At 44.3% G+C, this 27,490-nt stretch overlaps 1 long non-coding RNA gene across 9 annotated transcripts in view; it reads right to left on the minus strand.

Annotated features, from left to right (window-relative positions):
• The window catches only part of LOC106037071 (uncharacterized), a 146,914-nt gene extending 121,357 nt beyond the window's left edge, over window positions 1–25,557 (minus strand). For 2 of the 9 annotated variants that reach the window (XR_007159323.2, XR_007159315.2), the window contains exon 1: window positions 24,748–25,557. This is a non-coding gene — a long non-coding RNA (uncharacterized lncRNA). Of the gene's footprint in view, window positions 1–644; window positions 1,085–15,125; window positions 15,650–24,747 lie in introns of those variants that run through there. The other 7 variants (XR_007159316.2, XR_001207812.3, XR_007159320.2 and 4 more) reach the window with 6 other exon arrangements.
• Window positions 25,558–27,490: the final 1,933 nt, after the last annotated feature.

A 27,490-nucleotide genomic window follows, 5' to 3' on the forward strand; every position in this document is an offset into this window, starting at 1 on the left:
AAACATCTGAATGACATGCCCCATACTGAGACACAAATTCCTGTGAATCAGGTATATTACACATTGCTGAGACAGCTCAGCCCTTCTGCGTGTTTTTGAGCCTGAACCAATTAAAACAGAAAGCAGGTGAACGCGGGAGGCAAACCCATTGTTTGTTTATCAGACGTAAAGGACACGTACAGACTTCAGATCACAGCGCGGCGCTGCGAGGGCTCCCGCCGCCCGGGCCCCGCTGTAATAGCAGCCTGTCCTAATAACAGCCTGTTAGGAAACAATGCAGCAGAGAGGACGGGCAAAGACGCATCCAGGTCACAAGGCAGGAGGCAGGGATCCCACAGGCTAATCTTGGCTTTGAAGCTAATGAATGCAGTAAACAGAGAGTCACTAGAGCGTGAAAAGCACGCCTTCTAGCTGCTGCTGAATTAACTTTTCTCCTACTGCCCGTGAGTCAAGCAAAGCCTGCCTGATGGCACCTGAGTTGGCTGACCATCTGCAGAACCTCTCGCTGACCACAAAAATGCGTCCGTCCCTCAGAGCTGGGGACCCAGATGAACCTCGCTGCCAACAGAACTCCCCTCATCCCCCAAACTCGTACGTGCATCAGCATGGAGCAGCCGTACCGTCACAGCCACCAGCTCCCATACCTGGTTTCTGGTTCGTTAAGCGTTGCTTTTCAGCCAGCTTCCCTCCAAAACCCTTCCACAGCTCTGCTAAGCCGCTCACTGGAAACGTCCCCTAAAACAACATTGCCTGGTGCCTCTGATTTAAGCCGTTGTTCAAAACTCCTCTCTAAATTAAACCCAAGTTTTCTGACCCGCCTTAGAGACTTGTTCTGGTCTACAGCTCATTTCACCGCTCTCAGTCTCTCTCTGGTTTCCGTGAATCAAAGCAACTTTCGTGCCTTCATATTCCCCGGAGGCAACTCGTCTCCTCAAAGCTTTTTCCATTGCCCCAGCATGATCTCTCTTTCTGTCCGTCCAGATCTATTTCTTCTGCTGCAAATTCAATTAAAGCCTCTCCGGGAGCCTCACGATCAAGTCAATACAGTGACCAATGGTAGGACGGGTTAAACCGAGGTTTCAAGTGAGTAGGTATGCGAGGAGCTGAAAGGAAGGCAGACTTTGTTATTAAGGAACTGGAGAGGAGGATTCATCACTCCTCACTTAGGTAGGCACAGATTGGGGCTACTTGAAGCAGGTATCGGTGCTCCCGCTGCAGTCATTACAGATCCAAACCTCTCTCATCCTCGGATCCGCTGACTGTACGGACAGATCTTCACCAGCAACAGTGGGACCCGATCAGGGGAATCGGGGGGCAACATCTCATAGCCCATCCGGTCAGGTGTGTGATTCTGGCCATACGAAATAAGCTCATCTGTATGGTCTGTACAGTCTTCTCTCTCAGTTACCCTGCAGCTGTATCTGTTCCAAAAATAACAGCTAGCTCCTTTGCATTTTGTGATTGTGCCATCATAATTAAAATAAACACCAGTCTCCGAACAGCTTTGATAGGAGCCCATCAATTTTATGGGGGGGGAATGGAAAAATGCTTTTTTCCAAATCGTTTTTACTCCAGCATACCTGGTTTCAGAACTGCCTTTGATTCAGTTGGGTTGCTGCGGAAACAGCCATGACATCAGACTCGGGAGTCGTGACATCGTCGAGTGAATAATCAGACGCTGGAGAAAGCAGCAGGAAAAATGAAGTAAACAAATGTGTTTATCCACAAATGCTCCTACCATGAGGAACTGGAATCTCCAGTGGTAATTTACCACACGTTGCTAATGTGTTTGTTATAATATATTTCTTAATTCTTTTTCCTTTTATTTTGGCTGAATATGAAAGTTCATCAGGGCTGGAACAAACAGGGGAAGCATATTGAAATGAGCATTACAGATCTGTCGTGCTCTAGTTTATGGTCTTTTCTCAGTGATACACAGTAAGTAAAACAAGCACTGATTGAGTCAGCTGCCTCCTGGGTGTTCATTTGCTGTAGTGTGAGGAATATTAATGCTAAGTACATCCGCGTGCATCAGGAAAGGCAGGAGGAGGCAAGCAGATTACCCCGGCTTAGGGGTATTATACACGCGTCTGCAACTTCCAAAGACACAGAGAGGAAACATTTCTGTGGGTTTTTGTCTCTTATCTTCTTACAGTCTTATAGATTTTGGAGATGCATTGCCCTGGAGTTTTAATACTCTGAGTTTTCAGGGGGGATTGTGACTTTTTTTTAAATCCTCCTTTTTACAGGAAAAAAAAAAGGAAAAAAGCAAGCACTGAATTTCACCAGGATAAAGAAAAAGCAGATTCCAAGAGAAGAAAGAACAGATGAAAAAGAAAAGTTTGATTAAAATCCCCTCTTGTTCCATGTGTTTGATGCAAATATCTTCACACCTTTCTCTTCCTTTGCAACCTCAGCAGAGGGTTCAGCCCGTCACCAGGGGATTGAGTTCCAAGCTTAGGGCTTTGTAGTTGCTGCTGCTCTTGCTGCTGTTGTCTAAAGGGATTATAAGCCTTTGTAAAGCTTGTGTTAATACCCTGGAGGGGAAAAAAATGAGTTTCCAAATAACCATTTTTGTGTATCTCCTGTCTAAGGTACCCTAGCAATGGAAAAATTAGGAAGTGTTTTGGCTTCAAGAGCGGGTCACTTCTAGTTCACAGCCACGTCTGCAGCCTTCCTGACCCAGTGCCTCCAGTGCCGAGGTGCCCCTTGCCGTGCTGCTGACACCAGGACCCTTGTGGAACAGCAGTGCGTTTCTCTGCACACCAGTTCAGTCTCAGACTGGGTTTTTAAAAAGCTCCCGAAGGACTGAATTAGGTGCTCAGCTCCCATCACATCCTTCAGTAACGCCTGGGCACCTTGTATTCTACACATTCTTTGGAAAATCCCAGCTCAGGATCCAACTCCACAGCTTCAGACTGACTCTCTGCGTCTTTTCAACCCCTTTTTTCTTTTCTGCAGAAGGATTGGTTTCGAGCCACGTCACACCACTTCCCTCCAGATGCAGTTGCGAAGGTGCAGAGCTGCTTGGTATTCAGGGAGCATCGGTGGCTCCGGGTCACTCAATATTCCAGGGCGAGGAGTGAATTGCTCGGTATTCCAGGGATGTGCCATCGCTCGGTGTCTGCCGGTACCCCAGCCTGTACTGCTGAGGATCTCTCGGTATTCCTGCGGTGTGCTTCAGGTGCTTAAAAGCTGTCACGGAGCGCTTGGGTGCTTGCCAGGACGAGAGCCTTCAGCATTCACATGTGCCTCCCCTGCGAGGGGTGAGGCACGTGGCCAGCCACTCGGTTCGCCGCTCTGCCGGCTTTTGAGAATAGAAGCGAACATGATGGTCAAAGGGAAAATGACAATGGAGAGGAGAGCAAAAGAGAAGTGGTGAAAGAAGGGAGAGATATGAAAGGACGGTTCTTTAGAAAATGAGACCTTTGAGCCCCTCACACAGGTGCTTTCCAATAGCCCTGGTTTAGGTTCAGATGAAAAGGGTGAAGGCAATGCATCCCATCTTTGTGAGACTGACACCAGCACCCGAGGCAGAGCTGATCAGATCCATTCATTCTCACGCTTTTTGCTACCGGTCAGTGTTATGTGATAAAAGGCTCATCCCCACAACACAAAGGAGCACAACAGGAGGCAGAAGAACTGCAAGGAGTGAATCAGGAACACGGGACCTGACCGGGCTTCTCGCAGGGCTGCCCCAGGAGGCCGTCACCCCATCCCCTGCAGATGAAACCCATCACGATCAGTCAACGGGAGAGACTCTTCAGAGCACCTTTCGCACAGGGATGGGTCACTGCAGGGCATGGCCCTCGCAGTGAGACACAGGGAAGAGCCTTTGGGGATCAGACAAAGCTTTGTACAAATCTGTTTCTAAAATTTTCTTAAATAACGTCTTTCAGAAATTTTGCCATGTCATTTGAGAAAAGCACAACCCCCTCACTATTCTTTTGTCTGCAATTATGACAATTCCATAATGATATTGAAACATAATAAAAATGATTAGCATAAAACTTCTTGATTGACTGAATCTTTTTTTTTTTTTTTCTTACAAATTGTCCACTACCAATTTTGGCTTCTTACAACAACAGTCAAATTTGGAATGGAAAAAAAAAGAAACTGAGTTTTTGGATAAGAGGAATTGTTTCCAGCACAGTCCTTTTTATAAGACCATCTGCTTTTGTGCTACCAGGTATGAGTTTGTAGAGCTGGATGCCAGTTACTACACATGACAAGCCAGCACTGTGTACAGGTGGTTTTGAGGATGCCTAGCACAGGTCTGACCGACTAGGCTGTCCATGGAAGCAGAAGAAATGGTTCTGTTTTGCAAAACCAAAAACGCAAAAGGAATCTAACATGTGCTTTAGGGGATGTTATATTGCAATGAGAGTGGAAGTGGCCAGTGGCTAGCGTGGGCACCAGTGCAAGCTCACCCCAACTTCCTAAGGTATTGGTCTTTCTGGGGTGGATAACAGTGGCTCAGGGACAAAAACATATTTCCTCGTTGTTAGTATTGAGTTTTGCATTTTTATACAATTAACATAAACATTAAAAATTCTCCAAATCTGTCTTCTGGAAAGGTGTGTATTTATGGAACGGCTTCTGAGTCTTCTTCCCTTTTTTCTGGGTATGCCCACTGATTTGGAAGGCTTAGCATGTATCTTTTTTTTTTTTTTTTTCTCCATCAACCCTTGGCCTTAAAGCATTAAATCAGAGTTCTCTGGATCTGCTACACCATGAAAATATTTAGTGGATATAATGTTTATTTGTGATTCTTGATTCACTCAACCCATTCTCTAAGGGAATCTCTCCCAACATGCCCCCCAGTACTTAGCTGTGAAAATTACATTCCCTTCCCCATGACTTTGTCAGTGCAGGGAACATCACAGCCTGCTTCAAAATGCTGCACTGCACTTCTCAATGGTATTTTATGACACATTTTTCAAATCAAATTTAAAAGCATAACTGAGTGGAATTAAATTAATGCCGTCTGGTAATGTCAGCAGCACCGGAGCTGTGCATGGCTGGCTTAGCTTCTAAACCTCTGGCAGCTTCCTGGGACTTACTTCTGACTTCAGGGAAATAGCGAATGCGGTGATGTGAATTTTTTAAAAACTATATCTACAGAAGAGAGCGTGTGGGAGTAAATATATGGTAGCTGAGGACTTAGGGCTTTGCTAGGGAAGCTCTGTAAGGGTGGTTCCTGCATACAGCTGGGGGAAGGAGGATATATGAGTTCAGAATAGTTATCTATGGGAGTTTAGGATGATGGATGTACATCTAGGAGGTCTGAGAACATCCCTAACATTACCCATGCAGACCTTATTGCATCTGTTTTTTTCTTTCTCACTCCTGCTACGATTGTAGTTTGATTAGCTATTCTGTCCCAGAAATGAGCATGCCACAGTACGGATTCTGATAATGAAGACGATCAAGATTTCGAATAGCAAAATGTTGTATCTTCAGCCCACTGAGCAGAATGCACAGTTTGTGCTCGGGTATATTTTTGTCTGTGCATAGTCAGGGGAGACTGCTCATAGCTTTTGGGCTGGAAAACTGTTAATACAACAGGAGCTCTACAGGAAGAGAGCTGGGGGAGTAACAGACGTATGCAGGTGCATGTACAATAGGTTCTTACATTTTGTGCCTGTAGATGTCTTTATGCTTATTCTGCTAACACAGAGTCCATATATATCTATCTGAAATGGTGTACGTATAGACACAATCTCATTTGTGTACAGCCAACATTTTCCTTTTTCTCTATCTCTGTTTTAAATGCAATAATTCCATCATTTTTTTCTCATTTTGAAAAAATCCCATTAGAATTTTAGCTAAAATTAATCCAAGAACGCATAGCACAGGATGTAGTCCATAAGTGCCTAATGATACTTTTGCATTCTTCAGTGACTACATTCACTCATCCAATTCCAAGAGGCGTACGTGAAGGCATCGGCTGCCTGGAACTCTCTGCCTTCCCATGCAGGCAATACTCAGATCGTTCCCTCCACAGAAGTGGGACAAAATTTCTGCTGGTAATGCTACACGAGAATTGCACAGACATGCACTGGGTCCAAACAAGCTCTGTAACCCACCTGAGGTGAAAAAATCTCCTCTTGTCCCCGCTGAACATGGCAATTGCCTGTAAAGACGGGTTCTCACTGTGGATGGAGAGGGAACTGCACTTATTCTGGGTTACATTAGTGAAGGTACCAATTGCCACTCATCCCAGAGGGCAAGCCCAGAGCTTGTAACATGCCATGAAATGCACGTAAAATCACCATCTGTACTTTTTGGGGAGTTATTCTGTTTGCTTGTTCTTCACCTTTATGGTAAACACCTTTTCTGTAAGGCTACAAAATATATATTTCCCCCTTTATGGAAAACATCGCATGAACACAAAAGCCCTCTCCCATTAAGCACAACCTGTTTATAGAGGTAACCTCATCACTTGAATGCCATGGTGACTTGTCCTCATCCCTGCACTAGGGGTGTTGGTGTCTTCTGGATGCTTTTGTGACAAGAACACTTTGAGGTCAGGTAATGCGTTTGTACTGGTGTACAGAGCACTAGAGATATTTATGCTTTTCTATAAATAATAAGCTGTCTTGGATTTACTTGGAGATGTAGGAGCGCAGAAATGGGGAGTGTAATAAGGAGAGGAAATAAATAAAAAATAAAAAATAAATAAAAAAAGAAGAAAAACAACTCAATGAGAACTCATCCGAAGCCTACCTAAGCATAATAGATAATGATGAAGCCAGAGGAATTTTCTATGTGAATGAGAGACCTGAGATTCAGAAGTGGGTGGGGGGTAGGGACAAGACTGCAAAGCTGCATTGCTGATCTTCCAACCTATGAAGAACTATTTCAGAAAGATTTTTTTTGGGGTGCCTTGTCCAAATCTAGCTTGAGGATGGAAATTTCCTGGGACTTCCAGAGGAGCCTGTAGGAGCTGGGATTACCCCAGAATTTCACAATTGCATTTCAGTTCTGATACTTTTAAACGCTGAAGTCAAATGGCTCCAAAAATGTGCTTTTCCCCCCTTTATTTCTCAAAGCTTGAACACAATCGGTGCAACACAAGGTTGAAATAAAGTTTTATAAGCTGTTCTTAATGCACAGGGATTTCATCAGCTTGGCTAAACTGCGGAAATTTTGTATGCTAGGCAGGGTAAGACTCATTTCCTTAATTTAAGCATCTAGGTGTTCAACATCTAATTCCGAGCCAGTCACGCCAGGCTTCCTTTACAGACAGCAGGGAGAAGCAGGCTCCCACTGAAGACGTCTCATTTCATTCTCAAGAACAGCCTCTAATCTGGGTCAGACGAATTGCCTATGGAGGTACCCGCAGCCCCAGCCTGGAGAGAGATCGGGGTGATTATCTCGGACCTCTCACTGTTAGACATCTAAAGAGGAGGGAGATGAATCCCGGTCTCAGCAGCTGTTACATTGCTGTGGGTTAGGGTGCTTAAAAATGTCTCTTCTTTGCTAGCTTGAAAGACTCCATCGCTCTCACTGAGAGACAATTTCATGCTCTTAAACAAAGTACTAAGGCATGAAGTACAATCCAGGTCTGTTCCTTCTGTAGGGCTGCGTAGGGCTGGTTAAGGAAAAGGGCCATATGATGTGCTTTGCATTGAACTGAGGAGCTGACATTGGTATCTGGGAAACGTTCCAGTAGACTGAGGAAGAGGGCTGTGCTCTGTGCCGGCATAAAAAGACACAATTTTCATGGAGATACATCCATTTACACCTGGTCTGCATTTGGCATGGGGAGAAGAGAAATCGCCCCTTGATCAGGGCATACTTGACACATTGAGTTATCTCTCTGGTGAGTAATGGAGTGAAGATGAGTACACGTTTGATATGTTAGAGTGGCTTCCTATAAATATTAAAGCATGAGGAAACTTCACAGGCTAATGGGACGGAAGCACCTGCAATTCATCCACACGGCCCATACCGAGCTGGAGGTGACTGCCAGCAGCGGGCTTCCCGGAGGGGTCATTAATAGCTCTCGCCGGGCTTTTCTGCTCTTCCAGGATCTTCATGGCTGGAAGGAAAACTTTGCATCGCTCTGCCTCAAATTTCAAGGAAGCTGCGCTCACGGAGCTCCTTTTACTGCGTCTAGGGAGAACATGAAATCCTCATCACTGGAGGTTTTTAAAAACAGATTAGACAAACTTGTGTCTTGAAAAGCATTGATCTTCTCGACCCCACTGGAAAGCAAAAGGGTTGACTGGAGGTCAGTCAATAATTTCTCCACTTCTGTTTACCATACATATTCTCAAACAGTAGGATCTCTAAAGAACGATTTGCCAGTCTGTGGTTTGCAAACCATCTGAATACATTGCTTTTTGCAGTCGTTTCATGCAATTGAACTAAGGAATTAAAGGTTACTTCCACATGCTATAAACAAGCAAAATGACAGGAAAACAATTAATGAATGAATACTCAGAAGTTTAGCCTCATTTTTGTGTGACAATAGTGATGGAATTTTCCTATTTTTGTTCCGCTTTCCAAAGAAGTGCCCATTCTCCATGGAAAAATAGAGAAACACTGTTCTAGAGGGCAGCCAGCTGGATTTACCCCAGCAGCCCGAGAGGCAGCCAGCCCCACAGCAAGCTCAGCGAACTCCCTGATGTTGGTCACCAACATGGGCTGAGCACCGCAGCATCCCCCGGCCTCTTCTTTCCATGCTTTTCCTCAGGAAGTCTTCCTGCCGCAGACCACAGGGCAATGCATGTAAGGACCCCACCAGAGCAGGATGGATCGCAGCAGGTTTGCTGGTGTCGCCTTAACTCATCACAGTCTTCCTGGACACCGCCTTCTCTCTAGATTGTTTGCACTCCAAAGATTCCTGCTGCACCCCTTAAGAAAGGAGCCGTAATTGCTGATCCAGCTGTTCGACGTTCCCCTCAGTACAATCTGGAAGCCGGTAAACAACCAGATAATGTTTATCGTTGCGGTGCAGAGGAACTGAGTGGTGCTGCCTGCCTGATTCCGCCCTGGAAGGGACCGGAGGGAGCCCCGCGCACCTGTGTGCTCCGCTCTCTGCTGGCTCAGCGTTTCCTTCCAAGTGCATTTCAAAGTCAGAGGCTGGGGTTTTCAAAGGCACTTGCTGAAGGGAGCGACGTTCTGGCAGCCACAGGGTTGTTAGCTGAAAGGCAGTTGTTGTAAAGCTGGGAAAATGTTTCCTGTTGCTAGGAACAATACATGTCTCTTGATTTCCCTGGATGGTTTTGCACTGCTACCTGTCCTGAGGCACGGAGTTAGCTAAAATTTGCAAAGAGGTCACTAAAGAGCTGCAGAAGAAAAGTAACATAAGAAGTATAACTTCACCCCAGTGGAGCTAACTTCTAAATAGTTGGATCAGCAGTGACTCCAATTGCATCTCTTACTTTGTGCGTGTGTGGCTGGATTTTATTATTATTATTATTGTGTTGCTGTGAAGAGTAGCTCGAAGAAAAGAGTGGGAGAAGTCAGCCAGCCAGCTGCATGCATCAGGGAAAATGTGTCAGGTTAGGACACACCACCAGAGAGGGATGCTCATGAAAGCCGTGAAAGGCTTCCTCCTACTCCAATGGGTAATTCACCACACCTTTCAATCTGAATTTAGCAAAAAGAAACATGTTTGTGGGTTTTCCTTCCTACGACTTTCTTCCACAAGCTATGCACTTTGTCCAGCCTGGGTGAGAGCAAAAAAGGTAAGTGCCAGAAGCTGATCTGGGATCCAAGGATCCTTGAAAGGACTCCTGCAAGGCTCCACATCTGCCTGCCCTGGGCACGGGGGCGGTGAGCTGCAGAATTACACCACAAAAGAGGTAAAAGTTGTGAGGAAGATGGGACTGAAACCAAGCTAAGAGTTAAACCCTGCAGAGACTGGCAGGCACGCTAATCCAGTAATACCAGGACACCAGGGGTGGGACAGCGAAGGATTTCCACCTGCAGCTTCCTAGGAGTCGACTCAGTGGGTGAAACATATCAAGGATGCAGACAGGAGAACCTCACCCATATGGTGACCTTTTTTTCTGCCACCGGCTTTGCAGTACCAGCTTTCCCTTCGCTATATCAGCCAAGGTTGGATATGAAGGACCCAGCCCAACCAGTCCTTCCTCCAGTTCCAGCCAGCACAACGCCAAGGGTGCTGCTCTTCCACCAGGGAGCACAGAGTGACACAGGCAGCCTCCTTGACTGCACAGCGGCTTGCAGACATCCATACCACCTCTCAATAGCATCTACACCTCACCACGAGCACGTACCCCAGAGCTAAACTGCACTCCTGGACCATCATCACATTTCAGATGCTTCTGCCAGCGGTAGCACCCGTGCAGAAAGCCACGAGAGCTGTGACCCTGCTCGGGCACGCAGCCTTCTTCGAGGCACAAGCACTTCCCCCCCAACAAGTTTCCATCTTTCAGTCTTGTTCCCGCCTCAGTAAAATTATAGGTGCTCTTTATTAGCATCATGTGTATCGTCAGACCCCAGCTTGTGTCAGCTGCCACTATCTGAAAATGGCACTTGAAGAACCGGCAAGAACCAGCTCAAACTCTGCCTCTGTTTAGACCAGCTACAAAGCCTGAGAAACCCCATTTCTTTCCACACTCTCGTTCCAGATTTTCCCGAGTAATAAAGAAACAAGCTAATTTTCTTCATAAATGAAGTGATTTCAGGTTTCAGTGCGAGACCTGAATGCAGTGGACAGATTCTTGGCTGCTCGAAGTCACCGTGTCATTTCACACCCAGCTCAGGTGCCAGTGTTTTGTTAAATCAAACCTCTGCATTTGATAAGATAAAATAGTTCTTTATGAAATTAAAATTAGGTTTTAACATCTGTAGCAAACAGAGGGTACATTCACATGTCACATCTGCACCTGTGCAAATGCCAATTAACCCAGCATAATTAGTCACAATTTTTGCTAATTACCACTAAGATCAGAATCAGGATTTACTTCCTCATTTTTTATTCTTCTTTCTCTTCCAGATCCTGATCTTTCTACAGCGAACTGGGGGGGGGGGGGGGGGGGGGGGTTATGCAGATGGCCACGTGGGGCCAGTCTTTAAAAGCAAAGCCTCAGAACCAAATTCCCAAGAGCTCAGCACCCGATATGCAAACACGGTTCTCAGAACAGCGTGGCTCTTATTTAACCACCTAAAAGAAGGGGTAAATCTTTGGTCATTCCCTGCCTCTAGCAGTTTTTCAATGGTGCATACCATCAGAAGAAATCAATACACAGTAAATGGAGCATTTTTGAGAAAAGTTGGCTCCTGCTGTGAGCCCTGAACCTTTCTGAAAGCGGTGACAGAATGGCGCTCCCTCATCACCCCCGGTCTCTCCCCATTCCCTGCCTCAGATTCCATCACAAAGACATGACCTATGACGAGCAGTGGTGCTGCCCACCCAGCCCCGCCATTAGTCATCACTATTCATCAATCACAGCTCAGCAATCAGCGACATTATTTGTTATTGTTACTCCTGACTTTCTGGATTAATAATAAATATAATAGGGGCTGCTGTTGTGAACAGCTGAGGGAAGGACATGGCATTTCAGAAGGTCTTTCACATCTGAAATACTGGATGCCCACAAACTATTTATAAGGAAGAAGTGTGCTGTGGATATGAAGAGCAGGAAGAATATCGTAGTAACTATGGTTAAGCGAGGGAAGGCTCGTGAGAACTATTACTTCTTATTATCCCAAATGATATAATTGAAGAGGATAAAAAAGTCAGAAAAGCCTTCAGGCAGTGAATTCCTCTTCAAAGTTGAAACAGGAGCAGCAACATTTGCTTTTGGATGCTATTATTTTATCATTAGATTGAATGGAATGGGTTAGCATCAACATCCTTGTATGTGCTCACAACTCACCTGAGCACTAAATATTATATATATATATATATATGTTATCTATTTCAGTATTATCTGGAGTTGCATTGATTTTGATGGAGTTCCTGGCAGAGAGATTTATCTCCAGGATGGATTTCTGATCACTTCCAAAGACAGAGTTTGTGATCCCAATTGAAATGGCAGCGGCTCCTGAGCTTAAGGAAATGTAAGATCCCTGACCTAGATGTCCAACAACAGAAAATACGTTAAAGCATTTTTAAAAGCACCTGATAAAGTTCATGGCTGTCCTTGCTAGTTGATTCAAGAGCTAACATTTCTTCATCTGGAGCACAGATCTTCCTTCAGCTGGAAATTAGACCTAGTACTCGCCATCTCATGTCCTCAGAGAGCAACTGATCCTCTGCTAAGATGTCCTTCAGCATATTAGGAGGCTGCACTGTGTCCTCTTTCAGTCTTTTCCTATTAAGGCTCAACTCCTTCAACTTTTCTCACAGGTCTTGTTTTCTGAAACTTTTGTCCTCCTTGCTGGTATCTCTTTGAAGCTCCCCAATTTGTCCACATTATCACACATAATACCCAAAGACCTCATACTCCAGCTGAGGTCTCCTTAGTGCCCAGCTAAGCAGAATATACGATCTACCCGGTGTTACTTTCCAGAGCAAGATTTGTTTCTTCTCAGTGTTAATTCATATTCATCTTGTGCAGTATTATAACCCCTTGATCCTTTTCCACTGTACTCCCATTAAGGCAGTTATTCTCCCTTTCGTGGACATAGCCATGATTTCTCCTTCCTAAGGAGTCATTTGCACCATTGTCCTATTGAATTTCATCTTGTTGATTTCCTACTGCTCTGCCAAAGTATCAGAATCATTTTAAATTCTAATCCTGTCTCCCAAACTGCTCGCAGTCCCTTCCAGCATACTGTCATTTGTAAGTTTTATAGATGAGCACCTTAGTACATCATCCACATGGATAATGAAAATATTGAAGAGGTGTGGGACTCCAATTCGAGTGTCCTTCCCATTTAAAGGAGAACTATTCATGTGTGACTTCTCTGCCAATTGTGGACCCGTCTTGTGAGGACTTCCTCTAGATCACGTTTTCCTCATTTGCTTATAAAAAATCAAAGTGGGATCATATTAAAAGCTAGACAGATCATAACTACTGCATCCTCCTAAACCACTGTGGCAGGTGGCTCTGTTAAGAAAATTAGATTGATTTGACAAGATTTGTTCTTTGCAATCCCATGTTGACTGCACCTTTCATCACTTTATTATCCTCCAGATGCTCATAAATTGATTGTTTAATGATTTATTCTATTATTTTTCTGGGTTAAGATGACTAGTCTGTAATTCCCTGGGTCCACCTTACCCCCTCTTCAAGTGTAGGAGCTATGTTTGTCCTTCTTTGGTCCTCTGGGCCCTCTCCAGTGTCAGCAGGTAGCTGAAGACAACTGCTAATCATGCAGGGACTGCAGTGGCAGGTTCCTTGAGAACTTTTTGTCAGGTGAGACTGACTCACATGCAATAGTTATCTGCGTGCTCTTTAAACCATTTGTCTCCTGCTGTGGAAGATTGTTGTGCTTTACCATAACACTTTTTTTTCTTGTTGCTCCTTCCTTACCTGCCTGCATTGCTCCCTTTACAACCCTTTGAAAGTCTTTCATCTGGAGGCTGAACTTCGAGTCTCTCCTTCCCTGTTTGCACTGTTCCATTCTATCCATCCCAATCTTACACCGTGGCATTCACATTTGATTAATACTTCATTTTAACTTGTCAATTCTTTAAAGATATTTCTATGTAGCTATATTGCTCTCTTGCTTTTCTTTCTGGGCAGAGCAACTTTACTGCTGTGCCTTTAACTTGCCATTTTAGCAACTGCCTGGTATCTGTTCCCCACGGAGACCCTTGTGAAGTTCATCCACCAGCTTCCTGCACTTGCTCTGTCTGCTCTCCCTGTTTTGCTGCTTCTCCCTTTGAATTCCGAATCCATTAAGTTTGCGGTCACCATTTTCATAGAGGTTTATTTCCACCATCTAATTCTGACCAAGTACTTCAGGTTAGGACTCTATTAAATAGTCATTTGTAAACCACAAAAACAACCCCAAGGGAAGACACCAGCACTGTAACTCTCTCTGCCCAAATGAGTCCTACCAACCATTATGCTCTGTCAGAGCTTGACGACCTGACTTCAGCGAGATGTGCCATAAAAACTGGGACTTGGGGGATTAGGTCCTTCAAGTCTGGCACATGAAAAACAAATGCATAGGAAAGCTGAATTAATCTGTTATGGTTCAATCCATCTATGTGTGCAGCAGTATGGACTACCAGTTGCCATTCCCCATGCAGGGCCATTACTTTATGGAGCTTTAAGAATCACATAAATCACATTAAGGACAAAAAAAAACAAAACAAACACACAAAAAACAAAACAACAACAACAAAACTTTGCAAAAACAATCCACACTCACATAGGCAGCCATTTTAGGGACTCTTAAAGCCCTTCCCTACTATTCCTCAATTAACACACTCAGGAAAATAATTATTAAAAAAAAAAAAAAAAAAAAAAGCAAAAAAAAAAGCAAAATACAACCAGTTCAATAAAAAGAGGCTGCAGGAGCACACCAGGGACTCGAGCAGCAGGTTTGGGAGCACCAAGACTGCCACACACGGCTATGGGGGAGCTTTCCCTGTTCTGCCAGCACATATCCACACAAGCACAGATCACAGAATGGCCGAGGTTGGAAGGGACCTCTGGAAATCATCTGGTCCAACCCCCTGCCGAGCAGGATCACCTAGAGCACATTGTGCAGGATGGGATCCAGGTGGGATTTGGATATCTCCAGAGGAGACTCCACAACCTCTCTGGGCAACCTGTCCCAGTGCTCTGTCACCCTCACAATAAAGAAGTGCCCCTTCAATATTCAGCCAGAGCCTCCTGCGCTTCAGTTCGTGCCCGTTGCCTCTCGTCCTGTTGCTGGGCACAACTGAGAAGAGACCGGCTCCATCCTCTCGACACCCTCCCCTCAGGTATCTGTACACATCGGTGAGGTCTCCCTCCCCTCAGACCTCTCTTTTACAGGCTTACACAGGCCTAGTTCTCTCACCTGTCCTCGTACGACAGGTGCTGCAGCCCCCTGTTCATCTTCGTAGCCCTCCTCTGAACACTTCAGTAGCTCTATATCCCTCAAATATTCTCGGTGCTGACCCACTGTTTCACCCAGAAGTTAAATTACACGCAAGTAAAACATTTTTGAAGCTCCTCTACCACATGTTTGACACTAACCGGCACTGTTTGCTTCCAAAGAACTCAGTTTGCCAAGCGAGGCCGGTTTCTCGTTGCTGCCTGGGCATCGATGAGAACTGGCGACCGGACAACCAGGCCGTGAGGCAGGCAGGACATCCCCGGCACAGCACACGTCGCTCCTTCGTGGGTGCCCAGGTGCTGTGAGGGGCCTGGCCAGCGTCAGCTCATCGCCGCACACCTGAGGGCATCTCACATCCGCGGCATGAAGCCTGAAGTGTGACTTACGGCGGCAAAGCGGAAAGGGAAACACGGGAGCGCAGAAGTTTATCTGCCTCCAGAGCAGTGTCTGGATGACAGCTGAGGCAGCCGGAGCTGAACGGCACCCGAGACGCGCAGCAGATGGTGAGCTGACAGCAGAGCTCCCCGCCACTGGCTGTCCTCGCGTCACTGTCAGCAGCTGGAAGGAAGCGGGTGGGCATGGGGTTTCCTACACACGGATGAGAAAAACGTAAGGAACTTTTGTGGTAGCTTGTGATTGTTCACTCTCTTCTCCCTCTGCTGATCTAACGTCTCCTTTAGCCGCGTGCTCATCTTTTATTTCTTTTTTTTCTTATTTTTCCCTCTCACCCATGTAGGATGTAGGTACACCATTATGCATGTTCAAAAAACCCCACAGCTTGGCATAATGTCTCTGAAAAACATTCTGGAAATCAGCAGAAGTACACTTTCCTTCAGGACAAATATTTAGGCCTTAGATATTTTGGTTTCCTCACGATATCATTGAACTCCTATTTAGATGACTAACTCCCATTTTAATCAGTAAAAGCTAGATACTTAAATAGCTTTGAAGAGCCGGTCCCCAGTGTCTTCCAGCTCCAGGATCCAATCATTGGTTCATCAATCTCTGGATCCAATCACCAGTGATTGATTTAATGATGTCAATATTCCTTCCCATTCCTCCACAATTTCCTGTCCCTGCCCTTTACGACTTACTATAGGAAGCAACCCATTATGATAATTCAGTGTTCCTACAGCAGATAACCATGCTGAAATGAAAAATAAAATTCTATGCAGACCCAAGAAACATCCACAGCTGCAGAATTAGCGTCCAGGCCACTATTTATTGAATTGTTTATCTATAATGCAATGCCACACTTTAAAAAATTAAATTAGACTAATTATCCTATTTAAGGAGATAACTCTCCTGGTGCTACCACTCCCATAATTTTCTGCATTTCCATCTCCTTTAAGACTTCTAGGCTTTTTTCCACCGCGTATATATCTGGAAAAAATATCCTTCAAGGTATAATTAACTTTTTCATTCAGAATCCTAATTTCCTCTCTCAGACATTTTCTGCTGTGTTTAAACTATTTATTATGCAAACTTAGAGAAGTCAAACTATGAATTATGTACAAATCTACGTACAGGAGTTCTCAGCTAATCACTGCATCTCTGTGTCTCGTGGTTCAAGGTAAACAAAGTACACAGAGCGGAAAATATCAGAGTCCAGCATCCAGCACGGGATTTTTTTTCCTCACATTAAAGACATCTTTTCCCTCAAACCAAAAACCTTAATGTCAGCTTTTTAATGATTTATTTTCTATTCTTTTTTAGGGTGATTTCTTACCGCCTACCCCTATGTTTGCCTTCCTTCCCACCATGCTTTCTTTGTCTCTTCCACAGAGCTCTCGCTAAGCTGCAGTCAGACATGGGGAGATTTGCAATGACTTCATGTGACTGGTGAATGACTTTATGCTCGGCGTTAGGCTTTTCTCTTTTCCCCAGTTTTGGTTCATTTGCTTGTTCTTTCTCCTTGCCCTTCTTGGATTTTACATAGTCATTTTGAGGGTGGGAATTGCCTTGTTTCCATATTTTTGGAGTGTCCAAAACTATTCAGCTTTACATGTAATTCAAGCTTTGGCATCATCATAAAAGTTACTGTTGTTGATGTTATTGATGATTACTGTTAATAAAGTTAAATAGGGCTCTGAGCCTAGACTAAGGCCTCAAAGACATCAAAGAAAAAGATATTTGTGGTCCCAAGGATTTTTCAATCTATGATTACTCTTTCTGCTAATTAATAGCACATCAGTGGCTATCTATCTGTCCTGTCAGCATGAAGATGTTAAAAAACCCCTCTAGCTCTTCAGTGGCATATTTTCTTGCATATTTATTTTAATCAAAATGGAATTATATAGCTTGGAGAAACCTTTTGGAGAAACTTTTTCTTCCCCAGTGCATGCAATTTGAAGAAAATGAAAGGGAAAAAATATGCTTTTATTTGTTTTTCCATATGGAATTGTTATGATTCATTAGCACAGAAGGTGGATAAGCACTTTGGGGTTATATCCAATGAGACAATTGTAAAATAAGTGAATTGTTAGGGCTGGATCTTCTGATTGTATAAGGCAGCAATGCTTCATTGAAGTCTGTTCTGTGGGGTTGAAAGCTGGATTTTCTGAAATACATAGAGTTCTCAAAGGGCTTTGTCCAAGAAAATGGGACTTACTTCCCCTAACTTTAGCAGCCAAAAGGTCAGGCGTTCAGTCTAGCCTACCAGACCAAATTCAGTCATCCCAGCCTAAATAGTTATCAGAATAGATAGGGTAAAATGTCATCTTGGGATGCTTCTGTATGTTGTATATATATAAAAAAGTGAGCACGGACTAGACATCAGAAAACAGAGGAATTGTATTTTGTCAGGACAACCTTTATGTATAGAGGTAATAGCTGGAGAGAAAGAGAAACACAGTCCTGATTCAGAGAAATAAAATCCCTTCTCCAGGAAAATTCTTTGGCTAGGCTTTAATTTATCAGGGCCTTAAGGCCAGATGAAGTCAGTGCCTTTTAAGCACAATAAATGAATGTGTTGCTGAAGCTGTTTCCACATCCGAGACCAAGACAAAGATGTATATGCTTCTGGAATTAAGCTTGACTAGTAGAGAAATACCATTAAATGTGTGCAGGAGAAGGAAAGCTCCAGGTTGTTTTCTGGGAAGACTCTTTTCACCATGACTTTGATCTTTGTGCTTTAGCTCCCATCTGCAGTCCTGGGGAATGTTCGTGTTTTATTCCACGCCTCCATACACCAGCCCAATGGACATAAGAAAAAGCAGGTAGGTACAATTCACCAGGAAACACAAGAGGGGAACTTGTGAATGTGCAAACCAAAATCCTAAGGTTTTCTCTGTGAAGTCAAAGATTTGTATGGGCTTTGGGATTTTATTGTGGGGGGTCATAGAGCTTTCTCCAGATATTCTTCTAGAAGCTAGGAAACAGACCAAGCCTATCTTTGTTATGGCTCCGTCTGTCTCAGTGTTACTTTACGATGAGGATGGGTCTTTCAACCTCCCAAAAGGAGAAGAAAACATATTGCTAAAGACTTTTATAGGAGCCCCTCCATTTCCTTCTAATCAGCTTTACCTCATTACTAAAGCACCCCGACATACTCCTTTCTTGTGTGTGCATGAGGCGGAGGAACTTCAGATTGGATTTTGGATTTTGTTTGGATTTTTGTTTCCTTTTCCACCCTTCAGAGCTCAATAACTCCAAAAAAGAAGGATGTTTGCAGCAGCCTAGCTGTAACCCCAGAGAGCTTAATTTAACTCCTGAGTCAGGTCTGCTGGGATTCAAATCTGCAGTTTCAGAGAAGCTGGTAGGAACTGCAGACCTTGTGGTTTGGTCCCTTATGCCATCCCTTTAGTCTTGAAAGTTCACGAAGGCGTGCACCAGGGGGAGAAATAATTGCAGGAGAACTCCCAGGCTGGGGCATTGGAAGGAGAAGGAAAAAAAAAATCAAAGTAAGTTAAAAATATCCTCTGCAAAGACAAGTACAGGCCAGTAGTTCTGGAAAGCTGAATTCCTCATAAGGGATTCGCACCATCATTTTTATTTATTGCTTTTGACACCTGGTCCATCATGTCAGGAATTCTTGTGGCTCTTCAGCCTCCTGACGGATGCAGTGTGCACCAAATGCCTGCTCAATGCATCTGCCTCTGTCCTAGCAACAGGCTCAGGATGCAGTCAAATCCCACTGTGATCAGGGATGGACAAGTTAAGGGATGGATACGATGGATGCAGTGATGGCTGCTGAGAGGATGAGGCTGAAACCTGTGCCTAGGAGACTGAAAAGCTGGCTGCAGCAAAAAAATATGCACAACAAGCTGATCAGATAATGTCAGTTCAAATCTTATTTATCTCATCAGTAGCAGCTCTGTGAGTTTGCTGCTTTCACTTTTTCTACTATTATTTTTTTGTGTAAGTGTCTCATTAACCTGCTTTTCTCTGGATTTGTTTGTGCCTCACTTTGGCAGCTGGCCAGTAGAAAACAGGGCTTTAATTCCACAGACTGTAGATTGTGTCCCAGTTATTAAACCATATTTATTTCTCTGTTTCCAGAGTTTTGTTTTAAGCTCGATTTTTTTTCTCCTCTCTCTAGCTCTGCTTAGTTTTTTTCTTATTTTTTTTCTTTTAATTTCCATTTTATTTTGCATCTCTCTTTTCCAACATGGAAAAAAGTGGAAAGAGTTTAACTCTCGGGCTGCCAGAAACCAAACTGATTTTCCACATGGACTGGGGGCCAACCTCAGGCTCTGATTCGAGGGCCAGATGCTGCTCTGGAAAGGGTCCTGGGCGAAGCAGTGCTGGGGGCTGCAGGCAGCTGTGTGGTGACATGGGATCGGAGCATGCCACCGATGTGCTGGCAGCGCGCTAGCTGTGGTGTGATGCATGTCTGCCCACGTGGTGAGTGGTACTTGGACAATGACATGTCCTTAGGGTCCTTTATCAGGCTATAGGTGAAGATTTAAGACATGGGCAGGAGTGCTGAACCTTAGCTCTCTAACCTGGAGTGGCTGGGGGGTGTTCAGCCTGTATAGGCGGTAGGGTCAGTGAGGAAAGAGCCTCCCCAGGAGGCAGCTCCAAGAGGAGACATGAAGCCCCCCTGCACAAGCCTCCCTTTGGACCTCTCAAGGAGTAGCTCAAAGATAAGCTATCTACAGATCAGGGTTGTAAATCTCCCCCTCCCCGTCCTACAAAGAAGCCATTTTTGCAAACACAGACTCACAGTTCTGCATCTTGGAGTTTGAAAGAGGGTTTAGGCATCTGTGTCCTTATTTTAAATAGCCCTTGTGCCTGCTGGAGCATGGGCCCGCAGACAGGAGCAGCAGAGCTGAATAATCCACAGCCAAAGTTGGGCTCGGGCCAAGTTACCGCTGTGAAAACTCTGCTTGCACAGCTCAGGCAGAACATTTAAGCAGTGCTTGGGAAAGGGGTTTTCATTTCGTGAGCTTCATCAGTACCTGGTGGTGCCCTTCCCCACCCGGAGCTTCATACAGGACAGGTCTGAACAAAAAGGCAACACGTGACGAAGACTAATAGTCCTGTCTTCCTCATAACAAGGCTCTCATGGAAATGTAAGGAGACATATTTTGTCAGGGAATATCATCAGAAATCTTTTTGAAATTGTCCGTCTCTTCACTGAATGTCATCCAAATTCTGCAGTTATACCCGATCTGAAAATTGTGAAAAACAACTCTCTTCTGTTACTAGCAAAAAAATCCCGTATCAATCCATCGTGTTTCACCCAGTGACGTCTCTTTTCTCCATGGAGGTGCTAAGATGGCTCATTCAGTCAAGAGATATTACTCAGAGGCTCACAATCCATCAACCTGGCATAGAGAAGATGGATGGCAGATTCTTTTTAAAGACATGTTAGTTACACAAGTACTCTGAGAACTGTATTTCAGATCAACCCATTCAAAAAAAAAAGACAGGAATTGTAAGGGACAAAAGTACCCCTCCAATTTTCCCTACCACAAATTGTAGCTAACATTTCCAATATAGCTGCTATCCTAATTAAAGCCTAGCATGTTTTAATGCACAGGAAGAAAATGGTACATTGTATGATGCTTCTAGTCTCCACTATAAAGTCTCCACTATAAAGTCTCCATGAAACACTTCCCAGTCCTAGGAGAAAGAAGTGGCCAAAACACAGAGCTTTGGGCCCAGACATTAAATGTATTTAGGCTCTTAAGTCTCCAGTGAAATGGTTTCAGGAAGGCTCCAGGACGGAGGAAATCAGAAGCTCCAGAAATGTCATTCATGACCCCAGACGAAGGTTTCAGACCCAGGCCTGTCTCCACCTCCCAGGATCTCCCTCCGGGATTTAGGCAATGGCTGTGTTTGCTCACCCTTTCACCTCCCGTTCATTCAGAGGTTCACTCCTAAGCCGAGGAACTGCTGGTGTCCCCTCAGCAGAGTGGATGTGGGAACCAGATGGTGCACTGCTCTTGGGCTGGTACAGCATGCGAAGCTGAACTTCAATGTCAGTGAGCAGCTGAACGACTGAGGGCTCATCCGCACACACGGTTTGTTCACTGGTCTGAAGACATCCAAACCAAAGCGTCACAAGCAGTGCAGCACTGCAACGGTGGCTGCAAGACAGCCGCACATTTAGCACTCACACTAACTGCATGTTTGCTACATCATGTTTGGTGTAGCTGGCTACCAGTTATCCTTTAAACATCAGGCCGGGCTTTCTTTTAAAATGTCCTTAAAAAAATAATCTTTTTTTCCCTTCCTAGTGCTAATAGTATTATTGGGGCACATACCATGTTCTCATAGAGTTCCTAGTTATTTACTTTATTTCCTTTAAATCCATTTACCAAAATGATTGAGTTCATAACAGCTTTCATCTCCATGAAACCAGCCCTGTGTACCCGCGTATCTGTGTGGCTTGGATGTTATTCCATTTGCATGTAGCAAGTGTAATCAAGTCTGTGTCACTTGCATCTAAACAATTATTTGACTTTTAATTTTGAGACTGAATCCTCTTTATCTGTCAAGAATACGAGGTCTAGCACCATCTTCCCTTCTGTTGGATAAAACACTTTTAAAGTTCGGAAATTGTCATCTTCAACTTAAAAAAAAATAAATCAAGGATGTTTTACTTTTGACAGCATGAGATCTCCTTTGTATGTCATTCAGATTAAAGTCTTTTCCTTCCTACCTATAGCAGAAAGGTGTTTAAAGAGCCAGACGAGAAATCAAGTAATTCTCTGGCCTGCAATGGATAGCAGCCAGGACCTGATTTGGTCTTTATTTACGAGAACGTTCGTTCAGATCTTTTACTTCCAAGCTGTCAGATTCAGAAACATGTAATGCCGTTTTTGACATAAGAATATAGCACTCCTGCTCATTTTTGCCCAGTTTTGCTTCCTAAATAGATTGTAACCAGTGCTTTTAACATTCCAGTCATGCAAATCTTCCCATCAGGTTTCAGTAACACCAAAGTAGGTCGAATTTATGCTCGTATGCGAGCAATTCCTATTCCTCCTTCACTACCCAGAATCTTCACATCGGCGTATAGGCAATTAAAGATTTTCTATTCCTTCAAGTCTCTCGGTACCTCAATTAATCTGGTTCTCAACATCTTGATTTTGTGCTAAATTAGTGCTCCCTGTCCCTTCTTTTCATCCACCCCTTTGCTACTGCCGTAACGCACCCTGCCTGCTCTGCACAGCCCCTCCTGCTACACTGGCTTCTCTGCTACCGAAATAGATTTTCTCCAAATGGCACAGCCTCGTGTTCACACAGGACAACCACTACTCCACAAAAATAACATATTCTAGCTTACACAAATCCACGATAATTTCACTTCCAGAACTCTCTGATTTCTGCTGCCTTCTCTTTAAAGTTCAGAAGGGTGTCTGAGAAGGTTACGTGGGCATCCCTGTTCTTCGGCAGCCTCTTGAGACCTAAGTGTGTCCAGACTTGGGTGAAGCAAGTCAGGTTTTACATAAAGCTGAGTTACAAATAATAATACATATTGGTTTTACCAAATACTTGCCTACCAGGTTCAAGAATCTTAAGCGATCTTGTCTCCTTTTATTTTTGTTGTTTAAGACTGATCAAATCACCTCGTCAGCCCTTGGAAAGTATCCCTCTCATTTCTTGAGAGAGAATACGAGAATATGAGAATATTCTCTTTGGCTGTTGGCTTTTCCTTTTTTAATAGACACACACAATTTTCTTTTAATCTATGCTATCAGGACATTCTCAGTCCCACGTAGATCTCTACTCCCTTCCGCTAATTGGATCATCAGAGATAATTTCCTCTATAACAGCCTAAGAGACTAGAAACAACTGAACATTTCCAGATAAATGAAAATTATTCTGTTTTTCTCCTGTTCGGGGCTCTCATTCTCATATGACTCTGGTCAAGTAGGAGGTCACCAAGTCCCTTTTGTGCTGGTGCTTACAGAAGGTCTGATGGGGCACTACTGATCTCAGCTCTTCTGCTAAGCCCAAGGGAGCTCATGGAATGTTACCGCGGCTCACATCGGTGTTTCACAGCAGAGCACCTGCCTCCCCACACCACCCCAAGCGCTGCGCACATGCTGCAGAGAAAGGAAACCGTTCCTGATGCTTGCCAGGCACTGGGGCTCTGCCTTCTCAGGGTGTTCATGGAAGCACCACCAAATCATTCCCCTACTTAAAGCGGTCACTGTGTTCCCTGTGAGATGAGCACACTGCCTTCATCCACACAGGGGCAGGCCACCAACCCAGTGTCCCAGCGAGGTCCAGCCCATCACAAGGTGCCCACTCGCCCAAGGCTTTCCAGTGACACATGCTTTCCTTAAAAACCAGTTCTTTTAAAAGCAGATGAATAATGAACTTCCAGGCACATTTCTGCAGCTCAATGGTGACATCCAGTGACTGGCTCGGTTATTCCCAGGTGTGCGTTCTGCAGGGCCAGCCGGCCCTGTTCTTGGCTCAGAGAGTGGCTCACATGTCTCCTGCAATCACATCATGTTCGTGCTGGAAAATACTTTAAAACAAAATCCTTGTTTGGATTTGCATAATTACTTAATTGCAGTGCCTCACATCTCTTTTCCTCCCGTTGAGCAGCTCTGTGCGGCAAGCGGTGCGCCCATAAGCTCAGCTCACAGCCCTAATATACCTGGAAAGGGTTTAGCTCCATTGACGAAGGAATTCCAGTTTTTTAGCCTGAATTTCATGAATTTACCACTGTTTACCTTCCTGTGACCCAAAGCGATCTGAAATCTGTTATAACCCAAGTCTGGAAGTTGAATTTCTGCAGTGATGCCATGTGTGCCCAAAGGAGCAGGGCTCAGGCTGCAGGCAGAGAGGTCGTGGGGCAAATGGCAGAGGAAAAGGGGTACGTGATGGAAAGCAGGAGGAAATACAGGAAAAGGAACAGAATCATAGACAACCCAAAAATATGGAGATTAAAAAAGGGAAGAAAACTTATGGAGGGAAAGCAAGAAAACTTATGGAGGGAACGCAAAAAGAAACAAAAGGAAGCTGGAGGGAGGCGCGGAGATGAGGCTGGAGAGGAGCTGTCCTGGCCTCAGCGAGCAACGATGCCATTCAGGGATCTCCGTACGGCGGAGATGGCGTGTATTGAACAGACTGTCAGCGCGGCAGCACCCGGCTCTCCGCAGTGATAAATGTCACATGCCTTTGCTGACACTTGATAAAGGTTCTGTCCATCAGCGGTGCCAGCCGCGGGGGCCAGCTGGCTCAGTCGTAACCTTCATCGCCGCTCCTCCGCAGAGAAGTCCCAGAATTTCCTCTCTTTCGCTGCTCCCTCTGCTGAGATGCTTTCCCCCTTCCCAGCCCGCCTGCCCTGCTCACCTCAGTGCTTTCTGGCGCTCCAAAAAGACCCCGAGCAGCAGAAGTGAAGCTGTCTGACTCAGCCAGCCAAGGAGGAACAGTCTGGGCCTGGACTCGGCCAAGCGAGGCTCTCAGTAGGACAGAAGACATGAAAAAAAAAAACAACACATGGGAATGGTAAAACATTAAAAGAAAAAGGGACAAAACAATCTCTCCCTTCAAACTAGGCCTGCAGCTCAGGAGTTCTGGTGCCAGACAGATTCTCAGCAAGTGTGAAAAGACGAGCCATGAGGACAGGCGCGTTGTGCCAAAGGCACCGAAAGGCTGGATCAGTGGAAATGTTGTCATACATTTACATATACTTCTATATTTACATAATACTTCGGATTTGCCCCCAAGAGCCCTGGAAGAACCTAGCGGTGTAACGCTTCTCCGGGGAAGGCCACAGCGTCCTTTAAAAATGCAAACAGATTATAAGACTTGTAGCCGTAACTGGAAAATGCTGGCTCGCCACATTGTTAGCTTCGTTTTAGAGGTTAAACCAAAAAGGGAAAGCAATTTGTCTAAGGTGAAAAATCAGCCAGCTGCCCTCATGCGAAAATAGTAAGCAGCTGGTTAACCTGGAATAAACAGGCAGTAAGCAGCTCAGGTGCCCAACAAAATGAATGAACAAAACCCACCTAAAGTCCATTCCTTAGCTCCCTATTTGGGAAGTGAATTATTCAGAAAGACCGAAGGATAAGAATAAATCACATATTAGCCCATCAGGTTAATACGGCAGCAATAACAGGAGAACAGGGTTATTTAGTATATATATAAATTCTTGTCAAGAGAGGTCATTTTTTTCTCCCTCTGGACTCAATGAGACAAACATTCAGTCAGTTCTGAGTATCTCAGCATCAACAACATATTGACAACTTGGAGGGAATTCAAAGAACATCTTCGGTGATGACAGAGGGACTGGAAGGATTGATTTACAAGGAAAGGTTTTATGATCTCAGTGGGACAGATTCGTTTCTACTATAATTCCATTGATGTCAAAGGGCCAAATTTTGCCCTCAATTACAACAGTGTACATGTGGTGAAACTTCACTGGAGTAAAAATATAAGGTCGTCATTAGGAAAAAGACTGAATCAAAAAGGAGTATCTATTGGACTCGGGACATATCTCTGAGGAGAACTGGTTGAAACTCCAGTGCTTATGACATTTAAAATTAGTCTAGATAAAAGCACTGAATAATATTATACAGAGAACACTTCTGCAGTGACAAGGGAAAGAAAAATACATAAGTGGGATTTCCCCGTATTTTTATTATTATTATGATAACTGTTTTATGAAAGGAGGAATCCATATTGAAAATTAACTTCCTATAGGCCAATTTAAACAGAATACATTTTAATACAGCCAAAAAAACATCAGGGAAAAATCCATCTTCAGCAGAGCCAAAGAAAATAAAGAGAGTTTTTAAGGTATGTTAGGGATAAAGGAAAACCTAACAATAATATCAGCCTATTATAACATGCTACGGCTGGTGATGATAAAGCAGAGATGACAAACTGTTCATAATGATGGAAAAAAGGCAATTCTATTCAATAACAGTTTATATACTGCAGTGTAAAGAGATGGCTCTGAGGAAAGATTTTAGAGGATGACTGAAGTAAGCTTCGGGTTGATTTGTAATTTGAAGTGTGAGGATGATATAGTTCTCACTCCTGGAATCACAGAATTTTACCAAGAGGTCGTGTGCTGTAGTAGAGAAGAACTATTGCCCCTTCACTTTTATCTCCAAGACAAAAATAATGTCCGTAACAGAAAAAGCCGGTGATTTTGGCAGAAGGGAGAGGACCTGAACAGGTTTCAGAGATGTTTATGTCTAGGCTTAGAAATAAATCAAGACAGTTATTGCTGAACAAAGTGTGCGGAGGAAGTCGGGCACAAGGAAAACAGCCATGTCCATCACAGCACAGGTCTGAAAGACCTCGGGTCAAAATGTAAGAGAAAAGCACAGGGCTTTAAAGCAGCTCTGTAGCTGAGTATCGCATCTGACTGCAAGGACAAGACCTCTTCTGGAGAGAGAAGCCTGAAGAACTCAATGCAGTCCCGTAAATGTACACAGCTGGGCTTCTTGGCTGCCCCTCCAAATTCTCCAGGCTGTAAAAGAGGGAAATGAGGGACTACAGGGAGGCCCTGCCCTGGCAAGGGGCTGATGAAGAGGACTGAGACAAAGAAGGTCTGAAGAAAATGCATCAAAACTGAAGAAGACAATCTTATAGGGAAAAGTGGAATGAAAAAGGAGGGGAAGGGTGAAAAGACCATGGTTACAAGGCATGGAGATGTGAACAGAGGGAGAATAAATGGGCTACGAAACTAGCATAAACAACAAAGGAAGGCGTTCATTTTGTTGTGAGCCCAACCTTTGAACTGAAGACTGTTGATGGCAAGGAAGACGAAGAGGTCATTTGAACTTACTGATCACTACCAAATTTGTTGAACAAGTGGTATTGACCAATCTGGATACTCTACTTCAAGAAATGCTTCAGAATCACAGTCATTAAGGTTGGAAAAGACCTCCAAGACCTTCTGGTCCAACCATCACCCTACCACCAATATCATCTACTAAACCATGTCCCTAAGCACCACATCCAACCTCTCCTGTCCCACAAATACTAGCATTAGTTGTAAATAAGAAGAGAGTTCCAGGTAACAGGATGCTCTTGATAGCAATGTCACATTCAAAAATACAATACGGGGTGACTGGTTACC

This window comes from Anser cygnoides, chromosome 20 (genome assembly GCF_040182565.1).
Source record: "Anser cygnoides isolate HZ-2024a breed goose chromosome 20, Taihu_goose_T2T_genome, whole genome shotgun sequence".
Classification (NCBI taxonomy): domain Eukaryota; kingdom Metazoa; phylum Chordata; class Aves; order Anseriformes; family Anatidae; genus Anser; species Anser cygnoides.